We start from the raw sequence: 19,383 nt of genomic DNA, 5'->3' as shown, positions 1-19,383 counted from the left end.
ATTACACCTATATATGTGTATATTTTTATACAAAGTTTCAAAAATTTTATGGTGAATGTTAATCGTTTGCACTTTTAGTACAGTTCTTTACCTTTATATTCTAGTTTGATTGGTAGTTTTCTTTTGTTAAGTGTAAAAAATCATTTCATGTTAAAAAAAATATTTTTTTAATTGAGTCCTTAAATTATTCATCACTATTTGATTCAATTATCGTCAATATATTTTAGTAAATAATAGATTTCTCAAAGGGCAATTGACTTGATAGTGTTACGTTGAAAATGTGGTCGCCGGAATATGTGTTTGGTAGTGTATGTCTTATATTTAAGAAAAAACCGACAAATAACCGAAAAAACTAAAAAACCGACAAAACCCGACATAAACCGAATTGACAAAAAACCGACTTAATTGATTTGGTTTGATTTTAATATTTAAAAAACCGACTTACTTGGTTTAATTAACCGAACCATGAACACCCCTACTCCTATATATCTTAACTTGCAATTAACCTCTTATCAAAATGACATAAAAATTGGCAATTGAACGTTGACTAACAAATCTCTAGGAATATGACACCAGATTTTAGGTAGCAGCTATCAGCCTACATCCTAGTAGAAAAGTACCTAGATTTGTAGAACTTTTAGGGAAGTCCTATTATTTAGGTGTACTTGACTGGCTAATATATGGTGGGATTGCTCCCAATCATTTTGTTTAATATTGCAGCATCCAAAGCCAACTTTTTTAAACCTCTTGTTTGGACAATTGGCTCAAAGAAAATCCTAACTCAAACTTTTAGAGATTGTCTTTTTTTTTTTTTTTGGTAATGAAGATATTTAATCCGTCCTGTTTAAATGTTATTACAAAGTGGGACTTTTCTAGGACACAAAGTTCCTAGCTTGTCGAGTTCAAAAGCAGAAACAACAAAAGGGGGCGGGGAGAAGTACAACATAGGATTTCCAAAAAAGTTCGAGTTGCTTTCATTTTTTGCCATAGCATCAGCTACTCCATTTGCTTCTCTGAAGATGTGAGTGACCTGTGGCTCTCCTGCTCTAGTAAGCATCCATCTGCAATCAGTAATCAAGTTTTGATACGGACCATTTTCGTTAGTAAGCATGTTAACAAGAGCACTGCAGTCTGTTTCAACCACTAATCGCCTAATATTTTGTTGTATAGCTATTTTTAAACCCTGAATAAGGGCGAGGCCTTCCATGTATATGTTGGTAGCATGGGGTATGGACATGTTAAAGACAACAATCCAGTTACTATCACAGTCTCTGATAATCCCTCCAATGCCACCCCTTCCCGGGTTACCTAGGCTGAGCCATCTATGTTTAGTTTAAAAGTTCCCTGGTCAGGAGGCTTCCATTTTATATAGATGGTAGTCGTGGGGTTAGGACTCTGTATAGATTCTGTTAACAATTTAAACTCCATTGCACTTTTAACGATATTTTTTAAGGAGAGGGGGGATTTATTATTGTTAAAAATGAAATTGTTCCTATGAATCCAAATATGCCAAAGAGTAAAGGGCAGGATATCCGCCTTAGTTAAGTGTCTGTTGTAAGAGGATTTCGAGTGACAAAGAGGTTTTAACCAGTTATGCATAGTGAGCTCGTTGCGTGGCTGATCCGGGTATTTATAAGAACTTCCCAGTTGATCCCATATAGGTTTTGAGTGTAGGCAGTTGAAGAACATGTGTTCCATGTCTTCTTCTTCATTTTGGCATATATTACAAGTACTGGTGTTAGTGATTTTTCTATTGAAAAGCATTTTGGAGGTGGGTAACCTATTGTGGACAACTGTCCATAAGAATGTCTTTAATTTGTTTAGGGTGTCTAGCTTCCACAGCCAAGAGAGATCTGTCCAGTTTCCTTCTTCTTTCGATTGGTTTTTAACAATTTTGTACGCAGCCTTCGTTCCATTAGGTCCCTCTCCCCAAGAATATTTGTCTACTGCTGGTTCACTTTGTTTTACATACGTACTAAAATTTTTCCTACTAATGGCTTCTGGTAGCTCAAAGGAGAGGGAATTGATGTTGAAAGAGCCTTCCTCTAGAATAGAGCTAAGATTGAGGTTAATTTCATTGAGGGGTAGGGGTCCCTGAATGAGGGATCGAAGAGGTCCTGAGTTTATAATCCAGGCATCATGCCAAAGGTTAATAGATTCCCCGTTACCTACTTCCTAATGGATGCCTCTTTCGCATATTTTCCCCCCTATACAGATATTTTTCCAGGTGTGAGATCCTCCTTTTTTTTCAAGGTCTTTCCACCCGTAGGAGCCCGTATTAGTGCTATATCTGTTCTGTAAGACTTTTACCCATAGAGATTGTTTTTCCTTTGCATATCTCCATGCCAGGGTTGCATTAAAGGATTGGTTCTTCCATTTGGCTTTATATAGCCCTAGGCCTCCTTCCTTCTTATCCCTAGTTACTGTGTTCCAATTGATGAGGTGACACTTTCTTTTTTCAGAAGTACTCCCCCATAGGAAGTTTCTTTGGATGGTGTCAATGGTTTTAAGGGTAGCTTTTGGGAGGCTGTAAATTTGCATGGCATGATTAGGAATTGCTGCAAGAGTGGACTTTATTAGGGTAGTTCTTCCTGCTCTGGTTAGGAGATTAACTTTCCATCCTTGTAGTCTACTGTTAAGACTATCAATAATAGGTTGGAAATCTTTTTTGGATGGGTTTGAATTTAGGATTGGAAATCCCAGATATTTTTCTACTTCCTTCGAGGGTTTCATGGACAAGCATTGGCTTATGTCTTCTTTAATTCTGGAGGGTGTATTTTTTGAAAATATTACTCTTGATTTTTGAAAATTAATAGATTGGCCCGAATAGTTGCAGAATTTATTGAGGGTGTCGATTATTGAATTATAGCTTTATCAGATCGTCTGCAAAGAATAGGTGAGACAGCTGTGGTCCTTTGTTAGACACTTTAATGGGGGTCCATCTGCAGCAGTCAATTTCATGGTGTATAAGCCTAGATAGCATTTCCATGCAGATTATGAATATGTATGGGGAGAGGGGATCTCCTTGTCTAATCCCCCTCGTGGGTCTAAAAAAGTCCGTGCTAGACCCATTTATCAGGATTGAGGTTGATGTGGTGGAAATACAGGACATTATTAGGTCTATCAAATCTTTAGGGAAATTTAAATATAACAGCGAGAACCTTACGAAGGACCATTCTATTTTGTCGAAGGCTTTTTCCAAATCTATTTTAATTAACATTTTCCCTTTTTTTCCTTTTGTTCTCTTGAAGTAGGCCATTACTTCGTTCATGATGATAGCATTATTCGAGGCTCTTCTCCCTTTCAGGAAGCTAGTTTGTGTGGGGTGTATGACCTTTGGGAGTAGTAGTTTGATTCTATTAACTAAAATCTTAGTAAAGATTTTGTAAGCAGTGTTACAGAGGCTTATAGGTCTAAATTGCTTTATTGTTTCCGGATTCTTACATTTTGGAATTAAACAGATGAAAGTTTTGTTTATTTCCTCCGTCATTATTTTTTTTTCGGAATGTATCCCTACAAAATCTTATTAAGGCGTTTCTAGTTTCATTCCAGAACTTTTGGTAGAAAAAGGGATGAAGACCATCCGGTCCTGGCGCTTTGTATGGTTCAAAGGAGAATACTGCCTGTTTAATTTCCTGTATATCAGGTTCTAAACTTAGGGCAGGGTGGTCCATACTATTAAGAGTAGCATAGTGGGACATTGGCGTTTGATTTATTTGGGAGGAGGCATGGATTGTAGTGAAGAGATTTTTAAAGAATTCAGTAATTAAAGGAGTGATCTCCTTTTGGTCGTAAAACCAATTTCCTCCCTCATCTCTTAGGCTAAGGAGTCTATTTTTTCTTCTGTGTTGCATTGTGGTAATGTGGAAGAATTTTGTATTTGCGTCTCCCTCATTAAGCCATTGCACTCTTGACTTGAGTTTCCAGAATTCCTCTTCTAATTTTAGAAGTCCGTTGAGGTCTTCTGTTAGCGTAGATTCTAGGTCTCTAAGAAATTGGCTAGTAGAATATTTAGGGGATTTTTGTATCCCATTGAGCCTAGCCAGAGTGACATCTTTTTTATGGAAGATGTTCCCGAAGGTGTTTATGTTCCAATCTTTTACTTCCTTTGTAAAGTTTTCAATTGTCGTTAGAAGAGAGTTACGGATGTTCCAATTTGCTTCTACTAAAAGTTTAAAGGAGGGGTGGAATAGCCACATTGATTCTATTCTAAAGACTTTATTATCACGAGGCATAGTTCTTTTTAAGTCAAGTTTAATAGGGCAGTGATCCGAGTAAACCTTGGTTAGGTGGGTTACTTGAGCTTCAGGATATATATTAATCCAATTTGTGTTAGCCATGTATCTATCTAACCTCTCCATTATTAAATACTTAGAATTTTTACTTTTATTTGACCAAGTATGCTTCGGACCCTTAAAACCAAGGTCTAGGAGTCCACAGTAGTCAATACAGTTTATAAATCTGAAAACCCTATTGTTATTAACTGGTAACCCGCTATATTTTTCATTGGCACCTGTCACTTCATTAAAGTCCCCCGTGATTAACTAGGGACCCTTAAAGGAATTTGCTACCGTTTTTAGGTTATTCCATAGGATATTTTTCTCCTCCAATAAACAACTAGCATAAATAACAGATAAAAGCCATTGGTGTGGAGAATCTTTTACCTTTACCATGGCATGAATTTCCTGGTCCGTGCTAGCAACTTGATCCACTGTTACCTCTGCTTCATTCCACATCATAACCAATCCGCCCGAGTTGCCCTGAGCTGCAACTTGGGTCATTTTTGTGAAACCAAAGTCCTCCATTATAGCTTGGTGATCCGCTAACTTTATTTCCAGTAAAGCCACCAGAAAGGGTCTATTGTAGTCTAACATTGATCTAAATATCCTCTTGAACTCCTCGTTACCCGCTCCCCTACAATTCCAGATTATAACACTCATTGACCTATTTGGGATTTGGGATGTCTCCACCTGTGCCTGCCTTGGGGTTTCCTGGTGTGGATTCCCCCATCTGATGTCTTGATTCATCCAGTAGTGCTCGTACAATGTTGGGATTATCACTGCCCCGTACTTGTAAATTCCCGGGGGGCTTTGAAGAATTCTTATATTGATCGAGAATTTCCTCAAGTCGTGCGGGCAGCGTAAGATGTATCTTTTTTCTCTTTTTTACTTGAACACCAGCGTCTTTGGGTCCCTTATCATGCCGTACTCCACTCGTCTTGCTATCGACGATCCTTCCTCTTCTTCCCCCTCTTCCATCTGTGTTTGAGCAGCTGTAGGGGGACAGTTTGGTAACGCTACTGTAGCTAGGGTTTGGGTTGTTGCTGTATGAGTTTGGTTGATATTTAACGTTGGATTTTTGGGGTTGTTTGCATTGTGGGTTGGATGGTGCTGCTGGAAGTGTGCTTGGATTGAGGGGATAGTTTCCTGGAATAGAGGTAATTGCATGCTCAGCCCTATAGGTCCTGAAGGTTGTGGTCTTTGTATTCTGCTCCATGGTGATGGGTGAATCCCCAAGGTGGGGTGGTTGAGGGGGGGCGTTTGGTTGTTGAACATGGCCAGCCAGGGGTGGTTTGCAACGTTGTCCAGCCCTATCCTCAACCCCTCCGTCACTATTTGAGCCAGGAAGCTCGGATTCTCTAGTTGGATCGTGATGTCTTGCCCCTCCAATTGGAGATTCATGTTGAGGGAGAAGCCTGTCAATCCAAACTCCAGCCATGACTGTGGATCATGGTTCATTGGAAGTGGTGGTGTGGTGTAGATTATTGGCTCGGATGGGTTCATGGGTGGGTATGGTGCATGGTGTGAATGGTGTGCATGGTGAGGAGTTCTTGTTTGATTTCTCATCCAAACATTCCTCCTGTCCTGTTGAATCTGTGTTGGTAGTTTGTGTGATTGAATCTGGCCATGGTTTTGGTCGTTTGTTGTAGGCAGAATGGGAGATGGGTGCTTGGATGGTGAGGGCTTGTTTGAGTTAGTAGATGAATAATTTAACTTGTTATACATAGGGGTGATGTACATGTGTGATGGGATGAAATTTCCGGCTTTTTGGTCTGATAGGATTTTTTCGATGGTTTTTGTTGGGGTGATTTGTGACAGGAGATCCTTTGAGGTGATGTCTTCTTTTTTGGAGGTGTGAAACCTAGTCTTAGGAGGATTGTTGTCACTAATTAATATTGATGGGGCTTTGCCTAAGATTGATATTTGGTCTATGTCCATCTTGTTGTCCTTTGTAGTTAAGCTTAGTAAGGTATCTTCAGATTTTGGTATTGTATCTTGGTTAATAGGGAGCTGCCCGTTATGTGTAGTAGTAGTTTTTGACTCTTTTTTTGTTGCAGGTTCTGTGGGTTCTAGGTTATTGAAGTGGGGCATTAAATGTGATGTGGAGATGTTTGATAAAGGTAGGGGTGGTTGGTTATCCATTGTGCTTTTGGGCAGGGAGACCGTTGGGTTATTGTAGAGTCTAGGTTTGCCTATAGCTTTAGTGTCCCTGTTGATGGGAGTGTAGCTAGGGTTGTCTAGGGATTGAGTAATGTTGTCTGGTTATGGTTTTGGCTAGGATATGGGTTAATATCCACTGGGTTTTGCATGACATTTGTGTTGGTTTGTGTAGGACGTTGACCTTGTGTTGGTTTGGCTAGGAAATGGGTCATTTGTGAAGAACGTTGACCTTGTAATCTTTCAGTTGGTACACCTTCATTTTTGGAACTAGCATTTCCTTGTTGCCCAGTAACGTGCGAAGCAGACTCATTGTCTTGGTTAGCAGTAGGCAATGTTCTTTTTGTTGCTTTTTTTTATGTGTCACTATTGTCCAATGGTCTATTTCTTTGGTAAGGGTATCAACCTCCATGTTCATGTTATTGTTAGTGGTCGGTTTTGACTTTGAGGTAGATGCAGTATGAGGGCAATTGGTTGTATTGTGTCCTAGTCGTCCACATAGCTCGCACAAAAGATTGAAACCCTCGTAGGCTATTTTTTGGTAGTGATTTCCTATTATGATGTGTGTTTTAAGGGGTTTCTCGATGGGTGTTAGAATGCATAACCTTGCATATTTGCCTCTAGTGGTTGAAGTGGTGCACGCGTCTATCCTAAGAAGTTTCCCTAGTTTGTTTCCTATTTTATGCATAATCTCGTAGTCGTAGAACTCCGTTGGTAGCTCTGGTAGTCTAGCCCAGACAACTGAGAAGGTCAGTGATGCTGTTGAGGCTATGAACCTGGGCTCCCATTTCCTTACAGTGAGGAACTGATTTCCGATGAACCAAGGCCCCTCGTGTAATGCTTTGTCGTAGTTTTCCTGTCTAGTGAATTTTATGAGGTAATAATCGTATCCAAGGTCAATCAGTGATAGGTGCTCCGTAGGTCTCTATATGGCATGTATTTTTTGTTGTAGGAATTGGTAAGTTACTCGTCTGCCGAATATTTTTATTATTAGGGCATTTTCCCAATTTTTGTATATTCGTTCCTTATCCTCCGAAGTTATGGGTATGAAGTTGTCCGAATCAAAGATGTTTTCAGTTTCATCCGAAGTATCAAAGCCAAGGATAGATTTTTGTACTGTTATTTGGTTTTTGGTTTGAGTAAAGTCTAGGTTTTCTTGTAGCTTGGATGAGAAAGTAGTTTTTTTGTCTTGTTTTTCATTACAGTGTTCTGGGCTGTCCATTACTAGTGAGTTCAAGGGCTGTCGTGAGCTTTGTGCAGTTGTTTTTTTCTCTGCAATATGTTCCATTGCTGCGTCTTTGCCGTTAAGAGAGAGTGTGGTTGTAGCATTTTGATGTGTTCCTAAGTTTTGTTCTTCCAGCATTTGGCTTTTGAGAGTGGGTCTTTAATCTTTCTTGTAAATGGAGTCGACCTCGCGACCCAAGACAACATGACCTAGTAATAAAGTACTATATGTTTCCATGACTTATGAGGAAATTGTCATTGTGGTATTTGTCTTGTCTAAAGCCCAACGTACGAAAATGAGGAGTTCGGAACCTAAATATTATCTTTTTAGACTCAAAATACTTAATTATATGGAAAAAAAATTTAGTTATCAAAATATGTAAAACACAGTAATGTACCACGTTTTATATAAAACGTGATTCAAAACTGCGTTTTACATAAAACGTGGTTCTAAATTTAGTTTTCAGCTTTCCTGCGTCCCATTAAATGCTTGGGGTCCCACTCCCAACCCCAAACAATATTCCCTCTACACAAATTCTCTCTTTTTGTTCCTTTCTTCTTTCACGTTCCTCTATCTCTCTGGAAAAAAAAAAATACTCCATTTATTTACACTTTATATCTAACATCACATTAAATAATTTAGGTTACTTTCAAGAATTATAATTTGAAAAGGAATATAGAAAAGGCCATAAAATAGAGTAAATAATAAAAGTTCTAAATACAAAGACTCATGTTACACATTTATTTGCTTCATACAACAGTAATACACCATGACTAAATAGAAGGAAAACATTTATTTACATCCAATTTTTGTATTCCTTTGCCTTGCTTGGTGCAAGTAAATTAGTTTTTTTAAAAAAAAAAATTGACAAGTGTAGTGAGTGACTTCACGTAAGATGACAAAAATAGAATGATTTTTATAATACAGAATTTAAAAAAATGTGATTTTCGTAGACAGTTATCCTTAATTGAGTAACATTCTAAGTAATCAACTCCATCCTTTTAAATGATAGGAGTAAAGAACAAAATTAATAATTGAGATTCTCTATGACTTCACGCTGTGAATCTCAACCATTCCTTGATTAAAAAACTCCACTAAACAGTTAATCTCTTCAAGAGAAAAAAATTCTTTTCTTTTCTTTTCTTTTCTTTTCTTTTTTAATTTTTTTAATAAAGATATTTTTGAAGTCACAGAATCTTCTGGTATCCTCTAATTACCAAAACGCCCAAACTTTATTTCTTGTATAAATTTTTTCACTTAGAATCATATAAAATTGTAGTTATAATACTTGAATTATATTTTGGTATTGAGAATCATGTGTAAGCTGTTAGTATGTTACTATATGAACAAGTTCGATGAATCCGAATATGAATTGGGACAAAATAATTAAACCTAATGTGATAAAGAGGTCCCAAAAGAGAAATAGAAAATTTAAATGTGCAACATCATTTGTCATTTCAATTAAGTCACGCCACCATCATTCGGAATTCATCTCTCTGGTCTTTTACACACCACACATGCACCTCATACTGATTTTAGAATTTATATTAACGAACTCGATGCATTTATGACAAATATTTCCTAATTTGTAATTTTTATTAACTAAACTTTTGTTTTTCAATAAGTAACTCATATTATAATGGTGTTTTCTTTCCTGTTTTGCAAATCACATGTTTGTTGAATTCATATCATAGTTGCATGAATAGGCTTCCAGCATCATGATTTGTTTCTTGCAGCTGGTTTGATTTGCTTACAGAATCTCAGTTGTTAATTTTCTTCTTTAGTCCTATCATTTAAAAGGATGGAGTTGGATTACTTAGAATGTTACTCAATTAAGGATAATTGTCTACGAAAATCACATTTTTTTTTAATTCTGTATTATGAAAATCATTCTATTTTTGTCATATCTTACATGAAGTCACTCACTACACTTGTCAATTTTTTTTTTTTAAAAACTAATTTACTTGCACCAAGCAAGGCAAAGGAATACAAAAATTGAATGTAAATAAATGTTTTTCTTCTATTTAGTCATGGTGTATTACTGTTGTATGAAGCAAATAAATGTGTAACATGAGTCTTTGTATTTAGAACTTTTATTATTTACTCTATTTTATGGCTTTTTCTATATTCCTTTTCAAATTATAACTCTTGAAAGTTACCTAAATTATTTAATGTGATGTTAGGTATGAAGTGTAAGTAAATGAAGTATTATTTTTTCAGAGATAAAGGAACGTAAAAGAAGAAAGGGACAAAAAGAGAGAATTTGTGTAGAGGGAATCTTGTTTGGGGTTGGGAGTGGGACCCAAGTATTTAATGGGACGCAGGAAAGGTGAAAGCTAAATTTAGAAAACGTGGTTTCAAACCACGTTTTATATAAAACGCAGTTTTGAAACGCCTTTTACCTTAACGTCTCAAACAGACGTTTAGGTAAAACGTGGTTCATTACTGCCTTTCACATATTTTGGTAACTAGTCTTAGGATACGCGCTTTGCACGTGTTTCCCATGTCAATAAATAAATATATTTTCTAAAATTACATAAATTAATATTATTAGATAGTATAATTGAATTCTTAAATAAAAATAAAATAGATAACTTTCTAAAAATATAAATGATGATCCCATTTAGCGGGCAAAATAAAGGTTGAAATCCAGTAAATGGAAGTCTTCAAAGAATAATAAGAATAACTTATGAAAATTATTATTAATTTTTTCCTAATATAGAAAGAAACAAGTAAAAAAAATACTTTTATTAGGATAAAGTTTCAAATAATACAAATTGATAAGTGGTGTTATAAAGTTTAAAGTTGACTAATATTTAATTAATAATTTATAACAAATATATTTATGGAAAAAAAAAGAAAATTAATTAATGACAGCTCATTTATAATATATTTTTATCTTTTACTATTTTTTCCTTATTGCTTTAAGTCTGCAAATACTAATAGAAAAATAATTATTGAGTTCATGATATTCTGCCATTATTGAGTAAAATCTACTCATTGAGAATACATTTTTCTTTATGATCTGCAAGTTGAAATATTTATTGAGCGAATATTATATAAAAATTCAACAAATATAATTTAAGTGGATTTTCAAGTTCGGAATATTAAGATTAACATATAATGTGTTATAGTTATGTTGCATAGTCTAGATAAGGAAAGAATTTATTTAAGGTAAAATCTTTACTGATTTAAACTTTAGGTTATTAGATTTTTCGACATAATTCGAATTAAAAAAATTAATAATCAAAACTTTAACTGATTTAGAATTCTACATATTTTAAAACTACAGTAATTGTTTCCAATGAATTTTTTTTTTGGTTGAAAAGATAAACATATTATAGATAGTTAAATAGGTACATAAGAGTTTGATGGATGCATGTATTGCATCAGATTAGTACAACTAGAACTAGGAACATTAGCTACTACATCACGATTACTACTAAAAACAGTACTACTAGTACTACTACTAATTAACATAGGATTTGATTTAGGTAGTCTTCTACGTAGCATTCCTGCCTGATCTTGCTGGTAGTAAGTTGACACAAAAGGGGGAGGTCTTGAGAAAAGTATACGACGAGCATCCACATTAACTGCTCCATGCTTAGCCAAACCATCTGCCACACTGTTTTGCTCTCGATAGATGCTTTGTACCTTTGGCTCATCCAGCTGACGGAGTAAGAACCTACAATCATTTATGATATTAGTATATTTGATAGTAGGGGTAATAAGCAAATCCAGTATTGCAATTGCATCTGTCTCAATAATCAGTGGTAAAAGATGATGTTGAACAACTAATTTGAGCCCCATTAGGAGAGCTAGTAGCTCTGTGTGTAGGCTGGAGCCATGTGGTGCACGTCCTGTAAAACCTAAAACCCAATTGCAAAGCTGGTTTCTAAAACATCCACCAATACCACAATTAACTTGACTAAGAGATGTGGATCCGTCTATATTTAACTTAAAGACCTGCCCATCAGGTGGATGCCATTTAATGTAAAGAGGCAGTCGTGATGGAATACTTTTTTTAGGGTTTGTGAGATAGTAGAATTCCGCAGCCTGGTTATAAACTAGTTGAACACTTGTTTTAAGATGAGTGTGCTCAAAGAAATTCTTATTTCTTATAGTCCATAGCTGCCATAGAGCGAATGGTAAAAGGATGGATAAGGGAATGCAGTTGTAGGATGGCAAAGGTTGTTGACTTATGAAAGTGTGCCACCAAGACATAGTATTTGCAATTACTGGACGAACCAAACGATTTATATTTAGCTTAAGAGCCGCCCAAAGTGCTATAGACATTGTGACATTCAAAGAAAATATGTTGTATGGTTTTAGGAACTAGGCCACATTGTGAACATAAAGATGAATTGATAATTTGTATATTTTGTANTGGTACACCTTCATTTTTGGAACTAGCATTCCTGTTGCCCAGTAACGTGCGAAGCAGACTCATTGTCTTGGTTAGCAGTAGGGAATGTTCTTTTTGTTGCTTTTTTTTTATGTGTCACTATTTTCCAATGGTCTATTTCTTTGGTAAGGGTATCAACCTCCATGTTCATGTTATTGTTAGTGGTAGGTTTTGACTTTGAGGTAGATGCAGTATGAGGGCAATTGGTTGTATTGTGTCCTAGTCGTCCACATAGCTCGCACAAAAGATTGAAACCCTCGTAGGCTATTTTTTGGTAGTGATTCCTTATTATGATGTGTGTTTTAAGGGGTTTCTCGATGGGTGTTAGAAGGCATAACCTTGTATATTTGTCTCTAGTGGTTGAAGTGGTGCACGCGTCAATCCTAAGAAGTTTCCCTAGTTTGGTTCCTATTTTGTGAAGAATCTCGTAGTCGTAGAACTCCGTTGGTAGCTCTGGTAATCTAGCCCAGACAGCTGAGAAGGTCAGTGATGCTGTTGAGGCTATGAACCTGGGCTCCCATTTCCTTACAGTGAGGAATTGATTTCCAATTAACCAAGGCCCCTTGCGTAATGCTTTGTCGTACTTTTCCTGTCCAGTGAATTTTATGAGGTAATAATCGTATCCAAGGTTAATCAGTGATAGGTGCTCCGTAGGTCTCCATATAGCATGTATTTTTCATTGTAGGAATTGGTAAGTTACTCGTCTGCCGAATATTTTTATTATTAGAGCATTTTCCCAATTTTTGTATATTCGTTCCATATCCTCCGAAGTTATGGGTATGAAGTTGTCCGAATCAAAGATGTTTTCAGTTTCATCCGAAGTATCAAAGCCAAGGATAGATTTTTGTACTGTTATTTGGTTTTTGGTTTGAGTAACGTCTAGGTTTTCTTGTAGCTTGGATGAGAAAGTATTTTTTTTGTCTTGTTTTTCATTACAGTGTTTTGGGCTGTCCATTACTAGTGAGTTCAAGGGCTGTCGTGAGCTTTGTGCAGTTGTTTTGTTCTCTGCAATATGTTCCATTGCTGCGTCTTTGCCGTTAAGAGAGGGTGTGGTTGTAGCATTTTGATGTGTTCCTATGTTTTGTTCTTCCAGCATTTGGCTTTTGAGTGGATGTTTGTTTCTGTAGGTTAGCTGAGAAGGAACTAAAAGTTCTTCTCTAATATTTTCTAGAGAGAGGCCAGACGTTCTCTCACTACATGTTGTCCCGTTCAAAGGAACCCACCTATGCAACAACATTAATTTGCAGAACCTATCAATAACCCTCCCAAATGCAGTTCTTCAACTTCTTTTCCCTATTTCTTTTTTGTTTCTTTCCTCTTTCTATTGAGGAAATGGAAGAATTCCAATAGCCAAACCAAAAGATTGCCTCCTGGTCCATGGAAATTACCTATTCTTGGAAGCATGCTTCATTTACTAGGTGGACTTCCACACCATGTCCTAACAAATTTAGCCAAAAAATATGGACCAATTATGCACCTTCAACTAGGCGAAGTTTCTCTAGTTGTTGTTACTTCTCCTGAGATGGCAAAAGAAGTGCGAAAAACTCATCACCTTGCTTTTGCGTCTAGGCCTTTACTTGTAGCTGCCAAGATTGTTTTTTATAATGGGACGGACATTGCCTTTTCTCCCTATGGCAATTACTGGAGACAAATGCGTAAAGTTTGTCTCCTGGAATTGCTCAGTGCCAAAAACGTCAAGTCATTCAACTCAATTAGACAAGATGAAGTTCATCGTATGATTGAATTTTTTCGATCATCTCCTGGTAAGCCGGTTAATGTAACAAAAAGGTTTTCTCTATTCACAAGCTCTATGACATGTAGATCAGCATTTGGACAAGAATACAAGGAGCAAGACGAATTTGTACGACTAGTCAAAAAAGTGTCAAACTTAATGGAAGGGTTTGATGTGGCTGATATATTCCCTTCACTGAAGTTTCTTCATTTGCTCACTGGAATGAAGGCCAAAGTTATGAATACACACAATGAATTAGATGCCATTCTTGAAAATATCATCAATGAGCACAAGAAGAATTCAAAGAGCGATGGTGAATCAGGAGGTGAAGGTATACTTGATGTACTGCTAAGACTTATGAAGGAAGGAGGCCTTCAATTTCCAATCACTAACGACAACATCAAAGCTATTATTTTTGTAAGTACTATATACTGCATATTTATATCTTCATTATTAGTACTCCTTCTATTCTATTTTTTTGTGGAACTTAATTTTAATATGTACGTTCTATAATGAATAACGTACTTTTATGCTAAAAATAATTAAACATTAGTAATTTTTTTATTTTAATGATACGCTTTTATAGCCACAGGTTTGTCATGGCATATTTAATACTGCAAGTTTCAAAAATATTCTTTTCTTTTTTAGACCTTTTATACGATCAAACCCCCACCATATATAGAGAGAAATGGGATGAGGTGTTATGACAATCAAACCCCCGCCATATATAGAGAGAAATGGGATGAGGTGTTATGATTTATCTTTACATTACACTTCTGTTCTAAAATTGCATAATTATTTTTGGTACTTAAAGAGTCTCTTTAGACTACTAATCTTTCTTTCATCACCGAATTTACACGGTTGAAAAGTACAACAGAATATAATTTCAACAACCACCACAAAAATATTCAAATATGTTATTTGAATATTTCAGTAGAAATTAGTCAAAAAGTTTGTACAAAACAAATAGCATGTGTAAGATAAATGAATTTTTTAACTTTGCTCAAAATGAAGGACATGTTTTCTTGGGAACAGAAACATCATCAACAACAATTGATTGGGCTATGGTCGAATTGATGAAGAATCCAAGTGTATTTGCCAAAGCTCAAGCAGAGGTAAGAGAAATCTTAGGAGGGAAAGAAACTTTTGATGAAATTGATGTCGAGGAGTTGAAATACCTAAAGTTGGTCATTAAAGAAACTTTCAGACTCCACCCTCCATTACCTCTTTTGCTCCCAAGAAAATGTAGAGAAGAAACCGACTTAAATGACTACATTATTCCTTTGAAAACAAAAGTCGTGGTTAATGTTTGGGCTATTGGAAGAGATCCAAAATATTGGGATGACGCAGAAAGCTTTAAACCTGAGAGTTTTGAGCACAATTCTATGGATTATATTGGTAACAATTATGAATATCTTCCGTTTGGTAGTGGGAGAAGGATTTGCCCTGGAATATCATTTGGTTTAGCAAATGTTTATTTTCCACTGGCTCAATTGTTATATCACTTTGACTGGAAACTCCCAACTAGAATCAATCCAAGTGAACTGGACTTGACTGAGGCAGCTGGAGTAGCTTGTGCTAGAAAGAATGACCTACACTTGATCGCTACTCCTTATCAACCTTGCTGAGAGTGATTTCACGGCGTCAAACTTTTCTTAAAAGAAGAATCTTGCATTTGAATTTCCTTGTCGGCCCCACCATTGTACTTTCTTCCTTTGGTGTTTACTTATTTATAATATTTGTGTCCTTCTTCATATAGAGATATATCATTATAGCTTTCGATACAAGCTGTCAAATAAGATTTTCTGTTGTTTTTATGTTTTGTAATGTCGTGGCATGCGATCCGTGTGAATTAAAAATACTTACTTACATCCCTCTATTATAAAAAAGAGATAATAGAGGGATGCCACAGGTCCAACACTCCTATAGGGAGGGTAATGGCATTGCGGATGCTTTGGCATGTTTTGGAAAACGAATGGCTCCTACACAACACCAGGATGTTGTAGTTTTTGATAACCTTCCACCCTTTTTATTACCGCACTTACTTTTGAACTCGCAAGGGACTGTAACTCTACGTTCAGCCCCCTCTTTGTAATCCTTTATTCCCGCATCAATAAATAAAATGCCTGGTTTTAGCAACCAAGAAGAAGAGATAACATGATGGAATCATCATATTTTGTGGTTGGACGAATGGCTTTTGGTTAATTCTTCTCAATTAATTGGGTACGATAATTATATAATAGGAAGTGTGAAATACCAGGAAGGTTGTGTTACATTGTTCCTGTAAGAATAAGAGTGTCAATGTATATTTATAGTTGGTGTAGGACTTGTACTTGCACGTATTAACTCGTTTCGCGACATGTTAGTACTTGTTTACCGTAAAAATAGTAACAACAATTAAATTTGTAAATGGGATTCTAAAAATACGTGATCTATTCCCCAGCTAGTTTATTAGGGCGGTTAGTGCTAAAGCGTGAGGTAAAGTGACAAAAAACGAGTTAAGCAAGGCAGTAACCGAACCAGTAGGGGGCTGTTGCCCGGGCGTAAGATCAGCCGATAGACACCTCGGGGCCGAGGTTCGAGCCTATCTCGGGCTATCGAGGGCAGTCGGGAAGGGGATAACAGGCAAAAATATAGCTAAGCAAGGCTCTATATTATCAATATTGAGCAAAGCAACGAAGAACAAATGAGAAAATGATAAAGTGCTAAGGCGACCTCGAGGTCGATGAAGATAGACAATTTAGAAGAAAGAGAGAGAGAGAGATATATTATTGCATTTGTGGAGAAGTGGAGCAACATCATCCCTTTGCAAGGTAGGGTGAGTCCCCTTTATATAGGAGGGGAACTCGGATACAAGTACATGTGTATTAATTGCAAGAGTACAAAGATGGGACGACTTGATACAAGGCCTCACAGTAGGCTCTAGATAGGTCGGGCCTGTCAGATACAGCCGAGTGCCTAGGGGGCTTCCCCTTCTATCCTGACCTCGGTCCCCGATTCCTCTAAATCTCGCTTCGACGAGCCCTGAGGCTGAGAACTCGATCGCGACCTCCCGCCCTCGGGGTCTCATGGCAAGCTTCCGAAATGTCTTGACAGCAAAAAAGCAAGTCTTCTGATTTTGCCGCGTACATATAGTCTCCGCGTTTCCAATATCGAAGTGATGGGAAATGATTCTGATTCTTGACTCATCAAGCTCCTTTCAGCGACTTCATATCGATGATGCGAATCGGGGCGCAACCTTTGTGATAGATGGCGTATCCCATGGATTCATGCTTGGTGTTCTGTCATTTCCGCTCCTTAAGGCAAAAAGTACTGCCGTCGATACGTTTTTTCAAGGAAGCAGTAATTGCATTTGCCGGTCAATCTTCCAGAGCCTCGATGACTGTGTCGTTTTTCCCCTATAAATGAGGGCGTTTTGGCATTGTTTTTCCCATCTCAATACTTCTGTTGGCATGCTTGATTCTTCCTTCTCACCATCTCCTTTTACCTTTGAACGTTATGATTGAAGCTTTCGATCTCAAGGCTGTTCAGAGGAGTTCCTCCGGACTGCATTGTGGCCTTCTACCGGGGCCTCCCTTTGTTTTTTGGCCGTCGGAGTCTGCCTTGAGAGCTTGTCCCGATCTCCAGCTGATCGACATGGCTCTCCCCCGACCTTATTGTCGTATTTCGAATTGATGGTGGACCTATTAGATAAGTTCGAGCTGTCGAGGCCTGCTAATTTGTTTGGAGATCGCGCGTCGAATTCCGGGGCCTTCGGAAATGTTATCCCGGATGAAGGTCATCTTCGGGTGCCCGGGGGGCCCTATTGAGCTTGATGTAGATATACTTTTAGAAATTATAAGGTTGGCTTCCGCCGAGGAGTTTGCCTATGTTTGGGAGCCTCTTTGGGCCCTCGTGGAGCTTTGGTGATTTGGGCTTCCGGGGTTTACTCCTCTGGAGAGGGGATCACGAGACCAGGAGCTTGCCTTGCGTCTAGCACCGGTGCTTTGGAGCTCATCGAGGCTCTATTTCTTGGAGCTGGGGGCTCCCGTTGCAAAATGCTGCCTCGAGCATGGAGATAATATACGTGGCCCCTCGAGTCTTGACCCTTGTTGGAGGATGTTTCCTGGATCGGGTATCAACCAGTCGGTTTGTATCGAGGCCGTTGGCTTCCTGGAGCTTACCTCGAGTAGGCAACTCGCCGTTGCTTTTTGTATATAAGCGGGGCGGCTTCGGCTTTTTGCGAGACTTCATTTTTTTTTGGGTAGCTGTACTTCTGTTTCGGTATAGGGCTCCTTATCTCTTAATGTGCGAAAACATGTTTGTGCTCACCCTTGCTTTATTTTGTCAGTTTTACCATAGTTATGGCGACCACTTCGGAACTGTCATGGCGAAGAGCGGAGAGTGCTGTTCCTGGCGCTCGAGAACCGAAGGATTTCGCTCTGCAGATGGTGTCCTTGATAAGAGAGGAACACCTGAATATGGCAAGGCGATACTGCGGGTGGAGCGAGGGGGTAACGCTGCAGGCGCTTTCCCCAGATAAAGGCATCGCAGACTCTGCTGATGGGTTCTTGAGTGTGTACCTATACCCTTTTGCATTTGGCCCCCCCCTGATAGGGTTGTGCTTTACTTTTGTTTGAAGTATCGAGTTACCCTGGCGTAGATTCATCCGTCGTTTTGGCGAACGGTGCTGATGATGAGATTTTTCGCGGAGAAAGCCGGGCTTGAGTTCACGCTTGACTATCTCATTAGGTTATATCGGCCTTTTCATCACCGAGGCCTGCTAACCCTGAGGGATCGTTCGCCCACACCCTTCGTTGTTGACGACAAGGGAGGCGAAGACCGAGAATGGGCCAGTTGGTTTGTCCGAGTCTGGACGACCGATATTATTCCTGTGGAGTTTCCGCCATTTCCCGAAGGGTGGAATCATGCACGTGAGTGAGGCGCTTTGTCTCTCTTTCAGATTTTGCTCATAGCGAAAATCAACTAAATAACAATGTTATCTCCCTTGTTGCAGCAACTTCGTGGACGCCGGGTGATGTCCATGATCTGCCTGGATGGGTTCGGAGGTTGGTGACTCATTCGTCTTGCGACGAACGCAGGTGGCGAGATATGTCTCGCGTCAGGTGGGGAGCGGAACATCAAGGTACGTGCGTATGTAGCTTTTCCCCTGCTGACGTATACCCGCGGTAACATTTTCCCATCTCGTCTGTGCTAGATTGCCATTTGCAGATACCGGGTGGTTCCTTGGGGCGAGACAACGCTTTTCCAGAGAGGAGATGGAGACGCCGGCCTCCTGGCCGAGGGATGGCAGTAATAAGAGGGACTGAAGCCCGCAATGCGAAGGAGCCTTTGGCGGTGCTGGTCGGGCTCGTACTCTTGAGGGCGGGGCATCGCCTGAGTCTGCTGTTCTCGGAGCGCCTGATTCCCGGCCAACGGTTCCTTTGAGCAAGCTCGTCATGCCCGGGGCCGGCTCTTCTGGGGCCGTAGGAGCAAGATCAACAGGAGCGCGTTCTGATTTGGAGGAAATCCGTCGTCTTCACTTTGTGGTGAGTTTGTGCAGAGTTTCCTTGTATCCCGCATCTTCCTCCTCTCATTGAATCTT

The 19,383-nt window shown here is 38.6% G+C and overlaps 1 pseudogene; it reads left to right on the top strand.

The window, feature by feature from the left end:
- Positions 13,337–15,561, top strand: LOC109224595 (annotated as a pseudogene).

This window comes from Nicotiana attenuata, chromosome 3 (assembly GCF_001879085.1).
Source record: "Nicotiana attenuata strain UT chromosome 3, NIATTr2, whole genome shotgun sequence".
Taxonomy (NCBI): Eukaryota; Viridiplantae; Streptophyta; class Magnoliopsida; order Solanales; family Solanaceae; genus Nicotiana; species Nicotiana attenuata.
The sequence above is the reverse complement of the archived record's forward strand: the minus strand, read 5'-3'. Positions and strand labels throughout refer to the sequence as shown.